Source organism: Scylla paramamosain, chromosome 2 (assembly GCF_035594125.1).
Source record: "Scylla paramamosain isolate STU-SP2022 chromosome 2, ASM3559412v1, whole genome shotgun sequence".
Taxonomy (NCBI): domain Eukaryota; kingdom Metazoa; phylum Arthropoda; class Malacostraca; order Decapoda; family Portunidae; genus Scylla; species Scylla paramamosain.
Window position 1 is genome coordinate 3,171,253 of NC_087152.1, and position 20,247 is coordinate 3,191,499.

General features: G+C 43.2%; 1 non-coding gene across 1 annotated transcript; it reads right to left on the bottom strand.

The window, feature by feature from the left end:
* Positions 1-2,728: 2,728 nt before the first annotated feature.
* Trnas-cga (transfer RNA serine (anticodon CGA)) lies at positions 2,729-2,810 on the bottom strand. Its single transcript has one exon. It is a non-coding gene; the product is annotated as a tRNA-Ser (tRNA).
* Positions 2,811-20,247: the final 17,437 nt, after the last annotated feature.

Sequence of the window (20,247 nt, forward strand, 5' to 3'; positions counted from 1 at the left end):
GTATGGTTAACACACACACACACACACACACACACACACACACACAAACCGACAAGTTCTGCGTGTTTCTTTTGGGAGAGGCAAGAAATTGGTTGTTCATGTCACTGATGTCCAACAGTCCAACATTTATTTATCATTTGAAATCGAAGACTCCAAAAGACCATAGGTGTGTGTGTGTGTGTGTGTGTGTGTGTGTGTGTGTTTGCATGTGTTTGTGTGTAATCATCTCATTGGAGCGCATCTCGTCTTTCTTTGCGTCGTCGCCATCTTGTCCTAAGCTCCGCCTTTAGTGACGTCACCACGCAACCAACCTTTTCCCATGTATTTATCTTCACGCCAGACCCGCGCCTAGAGGACAGGAGTGAGGATTTCAGCATGAATGTCACGATGCTTGCCACTCAAGTCCCTTCGTTCCAATTAACCCTTGAGTTGCAAAAATATTAAAAGGAAGGGAAAACCGTCACTTTCGAAGTCAATTTGATGAGGGAAGTGACACGTGGCGACACCTGGTGGTAGCATCTCGAACCACGGGCGGGACCCAGCTGTCGGTCAATAACCAGGAATGCGCCGGCTATTTTTCATAAAAGATTTCGTCGTTTGATGTACTTCGCAATAACTGATAACTTTACCATGGGGAATTTACCACAAGGTTTTTATATTCATATTTCGTTTTTATTCATTAGCGTTAATACTCGTTCTTGGTCGAAGGTTTGATAAGTAAATCGTTACACTGGCTGGTCGTGATGATTTTGCACTGCTGTTTAGTGAAGTAATGTATCCCAAACCTTCTATATGACGCCTAACATAACACGGAGTCAGGGTTAGCGGCACCCCCCCTCCTCACCCCCTCGCCGTCCTCTTCCCACTCCCCCCGCCGACACTTCCTCAATCATTGGCAACTGATTTACATAAATGAACTATCAACAGGATACAACTTTTGCTTAGTAGTCGTGTCCATTAGTTTTTATTTATTATTAACTTTTTTTCCGAGCTTATTAATAATTATTAGTAGGGTCAGTCCGTCCCGTCCGCCCCTAGCGGCCCGCCAACCAATCAGCTTCGGCGGGCCACAGACGCTGGACCAATAGCGGCGGCCCCGTGGGAGGAGCCAATTATTCTCTCACGTAATTGGTTTTCCGTCATTAAGTGATATATAGATCCAATTTTCTCTTGAGAGTCTCCTCTTATGTTTTATTGACCGCGTGGTATAAGGGAAAAGCAGGCCGTTTAGGGGTGAAGAAACGAACACGGATTAACAGCGTTAGGAGAAGCGAAGGCGGAGAGGCCCGAGAGCGATTATTCGGAAACATGAAAAAAGAAAAGATGGACCTTTTTTGTTAGAATACTAGGAAAGGAAACTGATACATATCAGGAAATGGAAAATATAAGTAGATGATGTAGGTGGAAGAGATTTGACAGGGAGGAGGAGGAGGAGGAAGAGAAAAAAAAGCGCGGTTAGCGAAGTGTGTGGTGAGATTTCCATGTCCTGGCGTAGTCCTTCAGGTTGGCGCCAGTCTCAGGATTACGTAGGCAATTAAAGTGTCACAGCTCTGAACATTTTTTAAAGAACTAAGTACGAGCAGTACACAGTGCATAGTTTCACGAGTTATTTGCCTGTAATACCAACACAACACGCGACCAGCGCTGTTCCGGAGTTTGAACAAAGAATTAACTTATGAAGAACTACGGTACTTCTGTTTGGAAAAGTATAAATGTATGTAGAAACGCTAAACACATTGACCAGTGTAAATTTAGGGTGTCTGATCCTTAATCATGAACTTTCATATCATGAAAGTGAATGCATGCGTATTTAATAAGATCACGAGAAGATGGTGGACGTTCGTCTCTCACCCACTAGTGACTATCTCTGTAGTATCTCAAATATTAGAAAATGGAAAATGCGTAACAGAAACTGGAAACAAGATTAGAAAATGAGGTTGAAAGATTTTTTTCTACAGAAGTAGCGCGTGGCACCAAGAATGTGTTTCCCCACTAGTTCCTTCGCTCATTTCAGCAATTTATTCTTCCCATCCCGTGTCAACGTCTGGCACGCCGCCGCAGCACAGAGTGAAAATTTCAACCATCACCTGAATGATGTCCAGAGCCTTTGTGCACGAATATGTGATACAAATAAAAAAAACAAGTATGCGTGTGAAGGAACACAAAAGATGAACAAGCAGCAGCAGACCTGTTGACCTTACGTCACTATTTATGGAAAGTTATACATATCTGATTTAAGGTAAGAACCGTAGGATAGTGAAGCACAGTGCATAAGGAGACGGTGGATCCAAGACACATAGCTCATCCATTCGGCTGTGTGTATGGGCGTACATACATCCATTTACAAGAAGTGCGACTACGTAAACCACACCGCATCATCCAACTGGAAAACGTGTCTAGGAAGTGAAAAAAAAAAAACAAAAAAAAAACAGACTAAAACAAAAACGCTCGAACGAAGTATGCCATGTGTGGTGAGTTATGGTGGTAGCCCTGCGTTGTGTGTGTGTGTGTGTGTGTGTGTGTGTGTGTGTGTGTGTGTGTGTGTGTGTGTGTGTGTGTAGCAGTGGAACGAAACCCCAACATTGACCTTGAGTGCGTGTGTGTATGCTTGGCTTGTCACAAAAAAAAAAAAAGAAGAAAAAAAAAAAAAAAAAGAGAAGCAAGAATTAGTATAAGGGAAGCTGCGAGAAGCCAGCAGGCCCTCACGTTGCAGACCACTACTTGCATGCGCTGCGGACAGGATTCGAACCTGTGCGGGCAGAGCCCAATGGATTTCGAGTCCATCTCCTTAACCACTCGGACACCGCAGCTGTTTTCGTAATGCAGATTCATGCCGTAATAACGCGAGAAAGTGTAACATGCATGATAGTGATAATGATGACAATGAAGATGATACTTGTTATTTTGATGATAGTGATAGTAGCAATAATATTAGCAATTGTTTTTTATCATTATTATTATTATTATTATTATTATTATTATTATTATTATTATTATTATTACTATTATTATTCTCATCATTATCATCATCACCACCACCATCATCATCATCACACTCACAATCACCAGCGATACCACTGTCATGATAATCCTCATTGGCATTCAGTTGAAAGGAGATTCCGATATTTCGTTGAGTTTCCTCTTCAGAGCGGTGCGATGCGAGTCCTGCGTGAGGAGGTTGCGATTCCTTTCTTTGCAACACTGATGTCTGGAATTCACTGTCTATCCCTCTCAGATAACCCCAGCTGGTCTACATAGAAACAAGTGCTCAAGTTTAAGGACAGTGATGAGCAACACGGCACATGCTTACTGTAGCGCACTTTATTTTGTCATATTTTAAGGCGATGATATTCTTACCTTACCTTACCTTGCCAGTAGGAAACATATCAGATTATGAACTAATAATTTTCCTTTCCACCCACAACCTGCAAAGAACAATCATTCCTGCGAGTTACAATTTTCTGTGCGACAAGGTTGTTAAAAGGAATGGGTTGTTTAATAATACAGACATGTACATCGGGTCTTCTGGTTCCAACAAGCCTTGTTGTTCCCACGTAGTGTGAAACAACCTTTACTTGCGCCAAAGATGACTTACCTCGGAACCTGGAGTATGTGGTGGAGAGGGAAAGGAAAGAGAGATGAGCATTTCTGTGTAATACAACCATAGAAATACATCTGATGATGTTATGTACTGCTACACTCATCCCATAAGATATCGGTATACATCAATTGCGTGGTGTGAACAGTTATGTAATACTTCTCTCGTTTCTCCACCAAACCCTTGTGATCTCTCTCTCTCTCTCTCTCTCTCTCTCTCTCTCTCTCTCTCTCTCTCTCTCTCTCTCTCTCTCTCTCTCGTAAGCTAGCTCTGAAATACACCTCGGTAACATCTAATACAGCAGTGCGTCAGCTGCTCACCATGCCGTATACGGCTGATGTTATACAGACGATCTGATACTGAACTGTGTCACGGGAGAAAGGTACATTTTGACTTTGTATTACATCCTTATCATTTACAACACTAACTGCTTTACAAAAAAACCCCGAACTGCTAAGAAATCACTTGCAATTTCATATATTTTCTTCCGAAATACTTCATGCAGCGCTGCTGCCTACGAATGTTTCCTAGGCATGAATAACATTCTTTCAACCACACTCCCCTATCACTACATGCCACACACACTGCCATATCACCACCAACACTGTCACATCACCAGTACTCTATAGTCTAGAAACAACACTGTCATCGTTTTGCCAAAACCTCAGCGCCATGCTAATCACACCAATTCCGTACTGCACCACAAATAACACTGCCACAACACCAACATCGTCACATCATTGTTGCGCCGGCACAGTTCTTACATAATTCATGGAACCGTAACTATTGTAGAAACAGGAAAATTTGTGACATAGCACTTCACATACTGAACCCAAACCAAGCCACTCCGTCACACTCATTGAACTGCTGCGTCCATCGCTGAAGACGAAGTCCCTCGCCCTCTACTAATGCTTCCCTAAATTACGTGATACAGCCAAGTGAAGAAAATGGCTGTAGGGACTTGTACGACTTTATACGACGTGCACAAGCAGCCCGACATGTACCCTCCGTTGCACGACACACATGCAGGCACCGCGCGTTTATTTTTTCATGGAAGCAGAGTGGCAATGACGGGTGGTCCTTTCCGTATTGGCGGCGATGAACAATGGTGGCGGCTGGCGGTGGCGTGCTGGGGGCCAATGTACTCTCCCTGCTCCACTAATATGTCACCAGTTAAACAATTCAGGGAGTAGCCAACACCCATGGAACACGAAAGTGGTCTTGATGACAAGCAAAGGTAATTATAGACCCGAGGTGACGGACGGGCAGAGGGCGTCGCTCCTGGCCACAGCGGATATTATTTGTTGGTGGTGCTATTTAGAGCTCCCGCGGGGTGCCAGGTGACCGGCAGCCCGACCATGCAGGCCTCGCTCCCTCCTGGCCGCCGCCGCCAAGGTCAGGCCGCCTCTTGGCTTCCTTCCTCTTACTGGTTTGTTTGAGTGGAGAGGCTGCAAACCGATGCCGCTCATTGGATGACCAACACCCGCCCCGCATCGCACACACACACACACACACACACACACACACACACACACACACACACACGATAAAGCCCGTCTTCTTCATATTGCGTACATTGTTTCTGTAACACACACACACACACACACACACACACACACACACATACACACTGCTGATGTGGCCCATCTTCATATTAATTAGAGGAATGTTTGGGACTTAAGGGGATGAGGGGAAGAAATGTCTGGGGATTTCTTCTTTTATATATAACACAACTTGCACAGAGACTCTAGCTTGTTCCCTCCTCTCTCGTATCTGGGATGAGTCTGCTCTCCACTTTATTGTATCGTATCGTATTGTTTTGTATTGCTTTATTTATGTGACACCCACCACACACACACACACACACACACACACACACACACACACACACACACACACACACTTCCGATAAAGCCCATCTTCATATGATACGAGTCATCGATGTGCTCTTAATAGTAACTTCAAATTTTCATGTAACCAATAACTGAACACCAAGGAATGACTTATCACACTGCGCCACGCCTCGCCTCAGTCTCGTGCTGTACATAAATCACTTCACGCAGACATCAACGCGTGGCTTCAGGCTTAATCAATTGTCCACTTGCTTGCATATTGTCCTTTTTAACTTTAATTCATACTGAAGTTATTCATTATACATATTAGAAGTGTAACTCTTAAGATACATTTATCAAAGTCTTTTCTTTTTATAACAGTTTGATTATTAAAGTGAAGAGAGAGAGAGAGAGAGAGAGAGAGAGAGAGAGAGAGAGAGAGAGAGAGAGAGAGAGAGAGAGAGAGAGAGAGAGAGAGAGAGAGAGAGAGAGAGAGAGAGAGAGATACAAACCACCATAATATTCCCCAAAATAGAAATAGAATAAATTAAAAAATAGAATAAAATAAGATAAATGATAAAGGGGGATATGATGCCTTCTATCAGCTTTCTTTGTTTCTCATTTTTTTTTTTTTTTCATGACGAAACAGCAATTACTTTACACACCTTATCCAGAGACCAACTGCCTCGCCACCCACGCTTGTTTTCCCCCTAATACTACTTACTGTATGTTCAGGATGCGGCCATATTCCTCCCTGCTCATTTTGCACCAGCTTTTCTCCTTGACATATCCCGTCCCCTTGAATTCATGCCCCTCTAGCCCTCTCACTTCTGCTGTCATTCTTTTTTTCTTTTTTTCGACATTCTGATTAGTAGGACAAAATATTTGCATTGATAGACTAGAGAGAGAGAGAGAGAGAGAGAGAGAGAGAGAGAGAGAGAGAGAGAGAGAGAGAGAGAGAGATTGTCTTTTCTATATAGTCTATACAACTGTGTAGGAGACTGTAATACAAAAAAAGAAAAGAAAAGAAAAGAAAAGAAATACTGAGAAATAGTCTTACTCCGTTCACATATTTCCTGTGTTAAAATTTCGAAACACTAGCTGAACCCATTGTTGTTTGTGAGTTAGGTTAGTTTAGGTTAGGTTAATGGTTAGATAAAGCAGGAAGGGAAGGCTGTGTCCAGAAGGAAATAGGTCAAGGAAGAAATTTGTCGGAAGGAGAAAGTGCAGAGAGAGAGAGAGAGAGAGAGAGAGAGAGAGAGAGAGAGAGAGAGAGAGAGAGAGAGAGAGAGAGAGAGAGAGAGAGAGACTAAACTAGCTTTTAATTTTTTATTGGCCTTAATATTACACAAATGTTGACAGTGAATATATACATAGAGTGATGGGCCCAGGTCCGTTGAGCCGCAGCTTTTTTACGGACCTATTGGACAATAAAGCTCAGCCGGCAGATGGTGGACTGGGCCATTCACCACCTTAAGCTAATCTATTACAACATATAAGCCATTACAGACAAACTTAATCTATATACATATATAACGAGAGAGAGAGAGAGAGAGAGAGAGAGAGAGAGAGAGAGAGAGAGAGAGAGAGAGAGAGAGAGAGAGAAAACACACACACACACACACACACACACACACACACACACACACACAAATTCACCGTTGCGTTTCGAGAGAAGGCCAAGGGATTCGAGATTTGACATAGGACTCCGGTACCAAGTTGTTGTTTTGACTGCTACTGGTCTGCGGCTGCTTTGGTCTTGTGTATCGGCAGGTACCTCATCAGCATGACTCATTTATCACACTCACATCACCGGCCTTTGGACACTAAAACTGATAGGATCTTACGCTTATTTCATACTTCTGAGAACATTGTCCCGTCTCTCCTCTCTCACATGGCGTCACCCGGCACACGTCACTCACGCCGGTTAGCTGTTCAACCTGTACAAATTTTGCTCGATTATTTCCTGTATATTTATTTTGCATTTATGTATATCCTTAACTCTGTGTGTGTGTGTGTGTGTGTGTGTGTGTGTGTGTGTGTGTGTGTGTGTGTGTGTGTGTGTGTGTGTGTGTTTGCAAAGTGAAACGAGTTTTCATAGTATTGAGTTCCTTTCTTCGTATGACTTTCCAGTGACCTCTGAACAAGTGCGGAAATGCATAAAAACACTCGATTTTTTTCTTTCCTATTATTATACATTTTTTTTTCTTCTTTTTAGTCTCTGTCGCTTTACTCAGGCTTTTAGCTTCCTGTAATGAATGCTCATCTTGAAAGTCGGGATGCTAAAAAAGCAGAGAACTAACAGCGGCAATACTGATGATGTGATAGCAAGGTCTTGATGGTTCTCTTACTAGGCAGAGATTTCCTTCAAGGCGTCTCGAGGCGTCTAGCAATGGGAAGCCGTGTCCTCGCCATGTCCCAGCGGCCATGTCACATGTGGCCCACAAATCAATATTCGGTCCGATGGAAAGTTTACTCATTGCCTCAGCACGAGCGTGACTGTGACGGAGCTGTTGTGCTGCGTGGCGTGCTGCTGTACAAGATATATGGAGGGGGACCTTCCAGGCACCCTCCTCACCTGTGCTATTCTTATATAATTAATGAATTCCGCGGTGCCGTACAGAGAGCGGCCAGGTGAAGGGACGCCACCCAATCAGCTCAGAGGGGTGAACATTTCTCATGTTGTAGGATTTACTGGCACACTTTTTTTTTTTAGTTATTTATCTATTTTTATTTTTGAAGTTTTCAACTCACTTATGTATAGTAGCGTGTGCTTCTAAGCTCGACTATGCATCTGAAAATGCGACATCGTAGTATTACAGTTTCAGTATAGACAGTACAGAAGGATCTGATGCGATCACCACAGCAAGCATCGCGGTGTTTTTGTCCCGCCGCATCGTCGTGCTGCCGCTTGCTGAGCAGAATCTGTCAAATCATGGTGGCGCCCAACACCTGTCCCAGTGAGTGTTGGCGGAAGGGTGGGACCGTTCGAGGAGGATCAGAAGTCAGTCATGCGTGGCCAGCGGGGACGTGCCTTATCGCAGCTACCATCACCACCATCACCACCATCACCGCCATCACTACCATCACCATCATCACCGCCACATATCACGTCAAGTCGCCTTTTTCTCTTCTTGATAAGTCACTCATATCTGGTTTCAACTATAAAACATCTTTCCCGAGGAAGCATACCCTCTGTGTCTCAGATGGTTTATAACAACATAATGCGAGAGAACAGAAGAGGAAGACACGACTCCTTCATCGGTACTTTGTTGAAAGGTGTCGTGCACTTCCGTTCTAGATAATATGATGTCCTCACACTGTTTTAAAGCCTTAACTGCATCACATTCTTGAAATGAGTAACTACCAAAATATCTGGTTTTAAAATCACAACTTTGACTGTATTAACGTCTGTTTCAAAACGCATAGAGTGAAATCTCTGCGTTAGTCTTGCATAGATTTCAAAGAAACTGGACACTAAAGACACACGAGTTTATAATGAACCCCTGAATAAGGAGCGGCAAGTCTGGAGCTGTGGAAAGAAGAGTCCCCAAGGTCTGTTCATTAATATGGGCGAGCGTACGGGGAGTGCGGCCTAACCTGTTTGGTGCACCTTCCTGTTGATTACCTGATGATGGGTGACTTCTGTTACCAGTTAGCATATTCCAAAGTAATGCAAGGGACAGCCGGATATCGGGTGCTGTGAATAAACGTGCATAAAAAATAACCATCACAATACAATATCATTGTGACTACACCAACAAGTTTTCGGCAAATATTTCCCTATCAGAATCCATAGAAGGAACAGTTTTGTGGACCTTAGTTCGTGTAAGATAATGGGTGAAGTGTTATGGTCACCAAAGAAAATAATTATATTAGAGAGGTTTTGATGGATTATTTCATTACACACACACACACACACACACACACACACACACACACACACACACACACACACACACACACACACACACACACACACACACACACACACACACACACACACACACACAATCTTAGCTATAAAGAAAGACTTGACAAAACTGAAGCCCCAAAACTAGAGGAGAGACGAAAACGAGGTGACATGATCATGATGTACAAACGTGTAGAGGGAAAAGAAGAGACTGTGTCATGGATTGTTGTTGATTTACCACAAGAATCAACACTAAGAGGATATAGTAAGATTGTAAAACACACACACACACACACACACACACACACACACACACACACACACACACACACACACACACACACACACACACACACACACACAGACACACACACACACACACACACACACACAGCCTGAACCATCATCTTTTTCTTGTATATTGTACCTAACACAGAAAACACAGGACGGCGCGGCGATCCCTCACCCAGACGCCTCCTGCACAGTCTTACCTTCGAGACCACAATGGAAATGACTATCCGCTATGTCCATGTGTTGTACGAAGATATACTGAGCTGAAGTGTCTTATTTTTTGATCTGCTGAGATGGCTAGCGTTTTTTTTTTATTTTTTTTTATTTACCACTACATTATCGTTATCAACTCATTATTAAACAGCTCATTCGCTAAAGAGACGTATGAAGCAGAATATCGTAGCACTTATCTAGATTGTGATTGGAAGGAAAGAGGTTTACTTGATAATTTGATCCCTAAATCTCGAAGCCTGCAGCCAGTTCACCTTACCCCGGCACTCCCAGGAAAGGTCTTGAGGTGAATGCCAATGACAACACTCTGGCAAATGACATGCAGCAATCGAGGTGATGCGTTCTTCTTACTTTACTGAATAGCGAGATGCAGGTTCAGAGGGTTGCGAGGCTTACTGGTCCACAGCGCGCACACAACATATTAGCAAACCAACAAGCATTTACATTCTGCCCATAAGCACAGATATCCCTAAATTACACATTTCTCTTGCTTTGTACTGTAGCTAGTTAATACTAAGATGGATGTAGAATAGTCTTGCTGGGGCCTAAAGATCTGTTGCTATTAGAAATGTAATCGTTGTGGTAAGAAAGCGCTGTGGCTGACAGTGTTTTGTGTTCATCCTAAAGTGTGCCTTGTGTCAAAGAGGCTTCCTGTTCATCCATGTCGCGGTACTTCACCAGCTGTCGTGTATTGGCGTGCACCGCGTGGCGGTGAGGCATAAACAAAATAAATATTAACAGAAAAGACTCAGATTGCTTTAGTGAATGTATTATTTCTCCATTAAAATGTGTAGTGTGGGGGATTTGCAAAGTGAGAACTTTTCTTATTCAATTCCTTCTCTTTAAGAGAGTGCTGTTTTAAAAGTGCCGTGAAATACCTGACACTGAAGCTGCAGCAGTGAGGTGTCCGCGCCGCGACAAAGGTGACACTGCATGGAAGCACGTCCAGTAAAGCTGTGCTGGCCACACACTGCTGTCATCCCTCAGTCCCACCCACAGTACCTCCCTTTCACCATCACAAACACAACGTACACCCATTGCCTCCCCTTTCCCCATTCATCCGTGCCTATCAATATGATATAAATAACTCAGTGTCCATTGTTGTCACGGGACAGTTCCCGAGCCCTAGAGTTTGTCAATAACAGAGCACCTCCTCCTCCATCACTCCGGCTTTGTGTGAAATCCCTCCCCTTTGAGAGAACCGCAATTTCCTAGTTTTCATGTTAACAGGAAAAGTAAGGAACGTTTTAAGAGAGACAAACAGATGAAACGAGGCACACAAAACAGTCAGTTCCTCTGTTCAGCGGCGGGGCGGCGGTGGCTAGTTTACTTAGACTAGGCTCCTGCAACAGCCTGCATCAGGAAGGCTTTAACTGGTGTTCTTTGTCTGCGTGGTGGTGAGAGTGGTGTGGTAGAATGTATCAGTGCGATGGATATGTGGAGTGCAATGGTGTGTGGTGCGTTGCAGTGCGGGTTTTATAGTGAGACAGTTGTGCTGCAGAGGTGCAGTACGAGTACACAATGATGGGGTTCAATGTGGTGTATGGATGGAGTAATAAAGCTGTAGCGTTATGACAAGTGAAAGGAGTTATGGTATGATGTAATGGAGCAGAGGTATGGTGGTAGTGTGGCTGAAGTGGCGGGTTGTCTTAGTACAAGTACCGTGGCGGTGTGTGTACACGTGAGAGTAGAGGGGATGTGCCGCAAAGCAACCCGACACGTGTTCTGTGCAGCATGAGGTTGTACTGTGAATTGTTTCGTAAGTTTGGTTGATAAAAGTCTTGTTACGGAGATAGGGATAATTTTGTAAGTCATGAACGTATTTACATCTTATAGTGAAAAAAATAAATAAATAAAAATAATAAATATGTGTGGAGTTGATTGAAAAACTCTACTAATTGTACTTTGCTTTATTTTTCGCTTATTTTTTTCTCTTACAGCTATTTTTAATTTTGAAAATTCAGACTTTTCTCTTAAAATTGCAACAATTATTTTTTCAATGTATCCTGAAAGAAGACAACAATGTACCGGAACCGTATTCAAATTCCTATTATGCTGTGATTTCTTTGAAGTGCGGTCCCATGGTTATGTAAACTCCAGCACTTCAGCGAGGGACAGACAGCCTCCGCCTTTATTGTCCTTATCTCCTACTTTAGATTAGATATGGTAGCTTATCACAAACATCTTCGTGAGAGCCAACACTTCCCTTACTGTTTGTTCTACGCTTGCGTTCCTTCCTGACACTTTCATGTAGTAACCTGAAGTTATCATACTGATAACTAGATACTTTGTTTGGTTTCTAAGCATTAATGTCAATTTACTGATAAGTGGTTTGCGTTTTGTAATACTGATGTTTGTATAATGTAATAATTTCCAGTCAGCATTTTTGATTACTAATACAACATTCTGTGATAATATTTTGTCCTTAACAAATATGAAAAGATAGTAAATAAGTAAAACACACACACACACACACACACACACACACACACACACACACACACACACACACACACACACACACACACACACACACACACACACACTATACTGATCTTATAGCCAAAGGACTGAGAAGTGAGATAGAGTAATGAATGAAAAGCCCTGAAGATGGGAAAAGAAAAGGGCACAAAGAACAGGAAAGAGACACCACGTTATTCTGACACCTCTCATTTCAACGCTGCCTGCTAACCCTCTCGAAACAGAGCACAGTAGTGTCACGCAATGATAATATAAAAACGCAATTCAACAGCCGTATTCATAATAAACCTAATGATAATCTTATATTCTCCTTTACTTTTTTTTTTCCTCTCTTAAACTCACTCGAATTCATTTACATCTAATCGATTTCACCCGGAAGCTTGTGTGTACGTCCGCTTCTGCATCTGATGGTATGAAAAACTAGGTATATCGTTTATTTCTATTTTCATGGTAAAAGATGGTTTTGTTGGGGATGGAATATGAAACCAGGACTCAGAGCCAGGCGTGGGAGTAGGGCGGAGTGACACACACACACACACACACACACACACACACACACACACAGATGGATGCTGCTACTACTACTACTACTACTACTATTACTACTACCACCGCCAGCACCACCACAGGAATGTACTTCTTGTGAGTGTTGGTGTGTATGATTATTTAATGAAGCGCAGTGCTTAGCGTAGGACCCATGCAAAAAGTATAAAATGTAGTGTCTGCCAAGTTTTGTATACGAGGTTATAGGGATGTGTGTGTGTGTGTGTGTGTGTGCGCGCGCCATGTAGGGCGTGACGGTTCTAACTGACGGGCATGGAGACGGAGCATGCTGTGGAGGGTAAAGGAAGGAAGGGTGGAGGCGGTGAAGGGTGGCTTGGGAAAGTTTGACTGGCGGGTGGTGGGTGTGGTGGACGTTATGTGATATGCGGGGGTGTGAGGGGTGGGCGGCGTGGCGTGTAATGGCAGCTGGGGGAGCCAGAGCTGCATTCTTGGTTTTATGCGAGGTGGCTGTGGTGATGTGGTAGAATGTGGGTGACTGTGTGATGCTGGGCTGTCAGATTTTGAAGGCAGCCATCTCATTATTATCTTAATCATTGGATTTAAGCCACACTCAGAACCGAAATCTTTGTGGTCCCGGGAAGTGTCTGGTTCACACCTGTCCGCGTCCCAGGCCGCGCCACGGACGCCGCCCCGTTGCTTCACTCTCGACTGGACATGCGTTATGTTAATGAGGTACAAGCCATGGTCACACGCCTCCCATGCAGCTCCCGGACGCGAGGGTGAATGGCACTGTTGCCCCAATGTGTCACCAGTTGGGAGTTCAATGACGTTGCCCGTGACCTCGAGAGCAGCAGACACATCTTGGTACTTTACTTCAAGTTCCATTACACAGACCCGTGGGCGGCGACACCCAGCCAGCCAGCCTCAGCTTGCGTCACGGCCACCTCCCGCACCCGCCACACCCGGGCCCTGGGCATACTAGAGATCAGTACCTCTCTTTCTTAATAACAGGTGGTGTCAGCACGCAAGCTAGTAATCACACTCCTCCAGCTCCAATTATGAGGATAAGAAACCTGCCGCCGCCGGGTGAGGGGAACAGCGTGGAGATCCTTGAGCCTGACCTCGGACACCGCTCACAATAGGAAGATTTGAAACCTGAGGCCTGAGTGGAGCATAAGACTACTATTACAGATTTCTTAGTTGCTTTACAAACGCACTCATAAAGTCGATGCCCCGAAATGTTTAGCCAGCGAGTGTGCTTTTTTTCTCTTTCTTACACTTCCGTCGCCATCCATCCTGGGGACGCCACTCCTTCTATCACAGTCCGTCACTGGCCTGGCCAACGGTGATCCGAGAAAGTACAATTTCAAACCCATATGCAATAGTCTGGTCTTATCTGCATTATAAGCGTCATACTGGCTGGGGACGAGACTGGCAACGCGCGGCTCTCAGTGGCTTGGGAGGAGACTATGACCTTGAGTCGGCCGCGGCAGAAAATGCCGCAGTTCGAGGAATTTGTTAACGTTTTACAAGTGATTTCTTTTTTACAGTTCAAAATGAGAATTGATGCCGCTCGATTTTAGACCGACGGATGTACTGTGGCTAAGCATGGCTGTTTAGTGAGGGTGGAAGAGTGCGTCGTGGCCAGAGCGGGACTTGATGAATTTCGAATAAACACCGACCAGGAACTCGACAGTCGGAGCATGTATGGTGGTGAGCGGCGGCGAGGGACTCTGGTGCAGGCTTGTTGCTCATTCATCACCACACTCTGTTCACAGTGGTATCTTGGACTAAATTTCAGTAGACGGTACTTTCCATATCCTTAGTTAACTTTACTCAATACTGCATGCGTGAATGAGAGCTTCAGTTCATTATCTCGAGCGACACTGATCTGCGAATGAATTGGGATGAAAAAGAACGATATGAAATGACACGTTCTATCAAGAAAGTGTTCACACACTGTCTCGTACGGAGGGTAAGTATGGCGATATAAACAGATGGACGAGTCTACCTTCCCTGTCACCGTCTCGAGTCACGCCCCCGCCTGCAACACCAAAGCCCAGTCAGCCCGCGAGGAGCCAAGACCAGAGCTCGTAAACGCAAGAATGAAGGGAGTGTATCCAAGTATTCGTATAAGCGGTGCGCACGGCGGCCTGATATGAAGACTGAGGCAGAGACCCGTGCCTTGTGCCTTGTGCTTGTCTTGGGGTGGCTGCCGCCTGCCTGCCGCACCACCACCACCGCCACCACACCTGTGCCCTCTACACCTGCCTCACCGCCCCATTGGCTGCGTCTTGCCCTTTGGGATGTTCCCTAACTCATATTCACACACACACGCACACACACACACACACACACACACACACACACACACACACTTGTAACAATATAATATGACGCAGGCCAGCACATGAAACACACACACACACACACACTTGTAACAATATGATGTGACGCAGGTCAGCGCATGAAACACACACACACACACACGTGCGCACACCATAGCAATATGAAATATCAGCCTAGCGGACACACACACACACACACACACACACACACACACACACACACACACAAAGTTCCGCTCCGTCTCCCAAAAATAATGCACAGTAGTCGCAATGGCTGGCGTCCACTAATATTGCTCAAGAAACGATATGTGAGACAGAGTAATATATTAGAAACATTATAACAGCAACAGGCGAGATACAACTCCCGCGAGACCGATGAGAGAGAGAGAGAGAGAGAGAGAGAGAGAGAGAGAGAGAGAGAGAGAGATTACAAATTAATAGGGAGATAGCTGAATCAATTATTCTACTGATTAACTGTGAGAGGGAAGGGAGGGAGGACTTAAAATTTGTGTACATATGGTGAATAACATAAATATAAGGAAATGAGGCTGTATCAAAGTAATGCATATTAATAAAGACACACACACGCACACACACACACACACACACACACACACACACACACACACACACACACACACACACACACACACACACACACACACACACACACACAAAGCAGCACAATGTTCTTTACTTTTCCAGCTTATACTACCAATATGCGATTGTGTCTGGTGTTGGGCACATAGCAAGGCCTGTACGTATGAAGCCATGGTATCTTGCTTGTGAGAATTTATTATGCGAGTAGTAAGCCTTTTCCTGGTTCATCCCGGTAACACTAGTACATGATTATAAAACACCTCGTGTCTAGTTTTCCTGGCAAGCGATGGAATCCAAGTGAGTTGTGGGAATTTTCCTTCGAGTGAAACGTATAGCGTTGCTTTTCAGATAGAATTATATAGTTCTAATATAGTATGATAGATGAATGGAATACACTCAGTAGGCTGTTAGTGTAGAGTTTGTAGGGAACTGTGAGAGAAGATTAGTTGAATGTACGCTGGGATGCTAGGTAGATACAGATGTGCACATGTTATACAGGGACTGACACGTGATATATATTTTCATGTTCAGGCTTCTGGTGAAATCATTCATAAGGTACAGTAAGGGCAGTGTTAGGTGGATTCAACAGAAAGAGAGGGAGGGATGTTAGGGACTGTCTGTACGAGTATATTTTATCAGGTGAACGGGGAGGAGTCTTCATCATCATTATCTTACATTTTCCACTTCAGATTTAATAGTGTAGCTTACCACAGAAAGCCTCGTAAGTGCCAATATGTCTACTTGTATGTTCTTCCTTTGTGTTCGTTTGTGTGGCCGGTTCTCCGAAATATTTGTCTTGAGTTGGTGCTTCCCTCCTGAGATTATCGATCGCTGCGTCTCGCCATCTTTGTAGTCTGCAGCAACACAGCTTTATTCCTCGCCTCTCGGCTATTGTGAACCTGTGGATGTGGCCTTGCTTTAATGTTGCTGCTCCTTCGCCGACGGGAGTGACTATCTATTATGCACCACCTCTCACTGAATGTTGTCCTAGTGCATATAGTATAGTCATTAACCGCAGTATTACAGAGCCATTGCTGAACAAAAGGCCTAGATGTCTTTTTACTTCTTCCTCGAGATTGTTGTCTTGTTTCCCTTTTCACATCAAGTAATTCAGCTAGTGAATTTCAAAGGAGTTGTTTCACCTTCACTGTTAGTCATATAGATTCAAACATTAGTGCAGAACTGCTATTGATATTTAAATCTGCTACTTTAAAGAATTTTTGTTCCGAAACTTGTAAGCATTTCTTGTAAAACTCCACGCATACTTAGTTAAAGATGATAATGTGTGTGTGTGTGTGTGTGTGTGTGTGTTTAACCAGCTTGTTATAGTTACAGACACCTTAGAGTTTATTCTGTTCTTTTTTTTTTTTTTTCTTTTTTTCTAGAACGGTGAACTTATTCCGATGAAGTGCACAAGCTCCACCTCCGCCTGCCTCTCTGAATGGGAATCGAAGTAGTTTTGTAAAGATAATTAAGGGGAGAACTGTAAATCACTTGTCTGTGGTTGATCTTCCTCCAAATGTTCGTATTCAGGACTCACTCATCTACTCACTGCCGCTCTACTGGCCAGTCTTCTTATAATTTGTTAGTATTTCATATTCATTGATTCGTTTTCTATGTTACCATTTTTTGCACTATCGTTTCGCGTTCACGTTTGTTAAACCTATAACTTATCACATTTTCTGCATTTCTTTCCATCTCATCACTCGCTAAGAAACTTTAATTTCCTCTCTCCGCATGTTTTGTCCCTTGCTCTTTCAGTCTCAATCCATCCATGCACCCACGAAGAAGAACGGTACTATTCAACACGAAAAGTTTAGTTAATTAATTTCCTCCAAAATCTGTTCTTTCGCACGTTTAATGAAAAAGAAAACATAAATAAACGTTAAATCTGCTGAAGTAGGAATTATTACATTCGTTGCACTTATGTATAAAATAAATATCATATGAAGCATGGATAATTTCACTCTTAGGATCTAGAGGTATTTATACTTTTAGCTAACTTTCAGGCATGCGATATTTTTCACCGCTCATTGTAAGAACCTCCTGTACACGCCTGCAGGACCTGCGGCTAACACGTACAACGCCGCCTAGTCTTCCTGCCTGACATTTGCTCTCATCATGTTCACATACTTTACTCTCATCACCACTATTTCTTGAAAACTTGCATTGATTAGCTTACTCTCAAGCGTTTGTCTTCTGCCCTCACAACCTTTACTCCATTCAGTTACTAAGCAAGAAACCCTCTTCCCGTCTGACATATACTATAATTATGTTTCTTTCATGCCTTGCTTTTTTCATCAATACTTCACCATTATCGTCGTCACCATGACAACTTGTTCACTCACTACACATTTTCCCGCCATAGGTCGAGTTTCTTTTTTAGGTGTTCGGGAAACGTTTGAAGATTAACACTCTGAATGCTACTTGGCACATCGTTTCTTCTTTATTAATCACTCTGAGACATCTTTACTTGTTCTACAGCCACCTCCAATCTTTAAACTGAGTAGAAATTTAGAAATTGCAAAATTTATTCTTTTCCATTCCCTCCTTCTTTGCAGATGCTTATAGATTATGTCACTAATTACTTCTGGTGCTGTTAATTGTCTCCAATCGCAGTGAATATTAAGTTACATAATTCGGCTCATCGATCACAGTAATGCAACCCGTCAAAAAAATACACACACACACACACACACACACACACACACACACAATGGAACTAATCATAATATAATAAAATAATTCCTTACATGATAATGATGAAGTGCATGTATAACATATTCATAGATCCACTTTTTAAACTCCCACCATTGTTCCGTAAAGACAACAGCGTGTGACGCTCATCCTAAACACTCTGGTGTCGGGTCACTTCTTGTTACATTTGTTTTTCTTTGTCAACCTCTCACTACTTCTTCTTCTTCTTAGTATCTTTATGATCATCCTTTTCTTTCTTTTTCATGAACTCGTTTTCGCCACACTTACCCACTTCGTCACTCGTAAACACAAGTTATAACACCTCGGTCACCTCAGTGTTAAGCACCACACCATCTCCAGATCACGGCAGACACATGTCGTTCCTTAAACGTCACGCCCTTACCGATCCTCATACTATATCTAAACTACCACTATAGGCGAACGTTTCCATGGAATTTCACACTGCAGTAGTCTTATAGATCTTTTGCAATGTTTAATTTTGCTAGACTACATAAACTGTAACACTAGTATCAGAGGAAACTAGATTTCTAATAAAAGAAGAGAAATAAGGTTTAATCTACGTCTATTATTATTAGGGAGCTTTGAAAGATTAGACAAATTCATGGGTGATGATAATAAGGTAATAAGTAGGTTTCATATACAGGGACTGCCACTTGTAAGGCTGGTGGCATCTTGCAGCTTCCCTTATTTTCTTATATTCTTATTGTTTATAGGGAGAAATATATGTGCTGGTTGATGTGACAATGTTTTTTTTTTTTTCGTGTCGTGTAAGAGGTGCTGTTGAGAAGGCTATGCTCCTTAACCTCAGACTGGAAAGGAACAGAAAGAACAGATTGACACCCGGAGTTCAATAGTCCATACATGAAGACCGCCAGTCGCACATCATCAACAAGGAATAATGTGATTCGCTCTCGGCGTAATTTTTAAACGTATTGATCTTGACGATGCTGCAACATAAGGTCCTGTTAAATGGAGACTCTTCGCCAGTTTGGGTTGGCTCTACACGACACCCACACACTGTACGTTCTGCTTTCTGCTCAGTTATATAGTTTAGGGATAATGAAATGAAGTAAGAAAAGTTATATCACCATTAACAGGCAAAAACGTTAATCAGGTCGGCTCATCAAGGCGAAAAACAACGTGCATGATAAGTGCTAGTTTCTCAGACCTCTTTCAGCGGAACATGTGCCAAATGGAAAAGTTCTAAAGATATGATACGCTCGAGTCGCCGCTTATGCCCAGAAGAACAGTGTGTTGAATGCCAATAAGTTTCTTTTATGTGGGAGGTAAATGTTACATTATGACATTAAATTGTTCATTCCTGCCACGACTCGATCCTTAAAAGGCAGACCGGTGCTCGGAGACTTTCTGCACGATGGTGGGGCCTTCTTCTTCTTCTTCTTCTTTTTCTTTTTTTTTTCTTCTTTTTTTTTTTCTTCTTCTTCTTCTTTTATATTGTTGTTGTTGTTGTTGTTGTTGTTGTTGTTGTTGTTGTTGTTGTTGTTGTTCTTGTTGTTGTTGCTGTTGTTGTTGTCGTTGTTGTTGTTGTTGTTGTTGTTGTTGTTGTTGTTGTTGTTGTTGCTGTTGTTGTTGATATTTTTTTCATCTTGTTGTTGTTGTTGCTGCTGTTGTTGTTTCTTCTAATACTCCCCTTTCCACCTGCCGCCCCGTTCCCTCACGCGGGGTCCTGCTCACAATGCTTCACTCGCGACACGGACAAGTGGAGCTGCG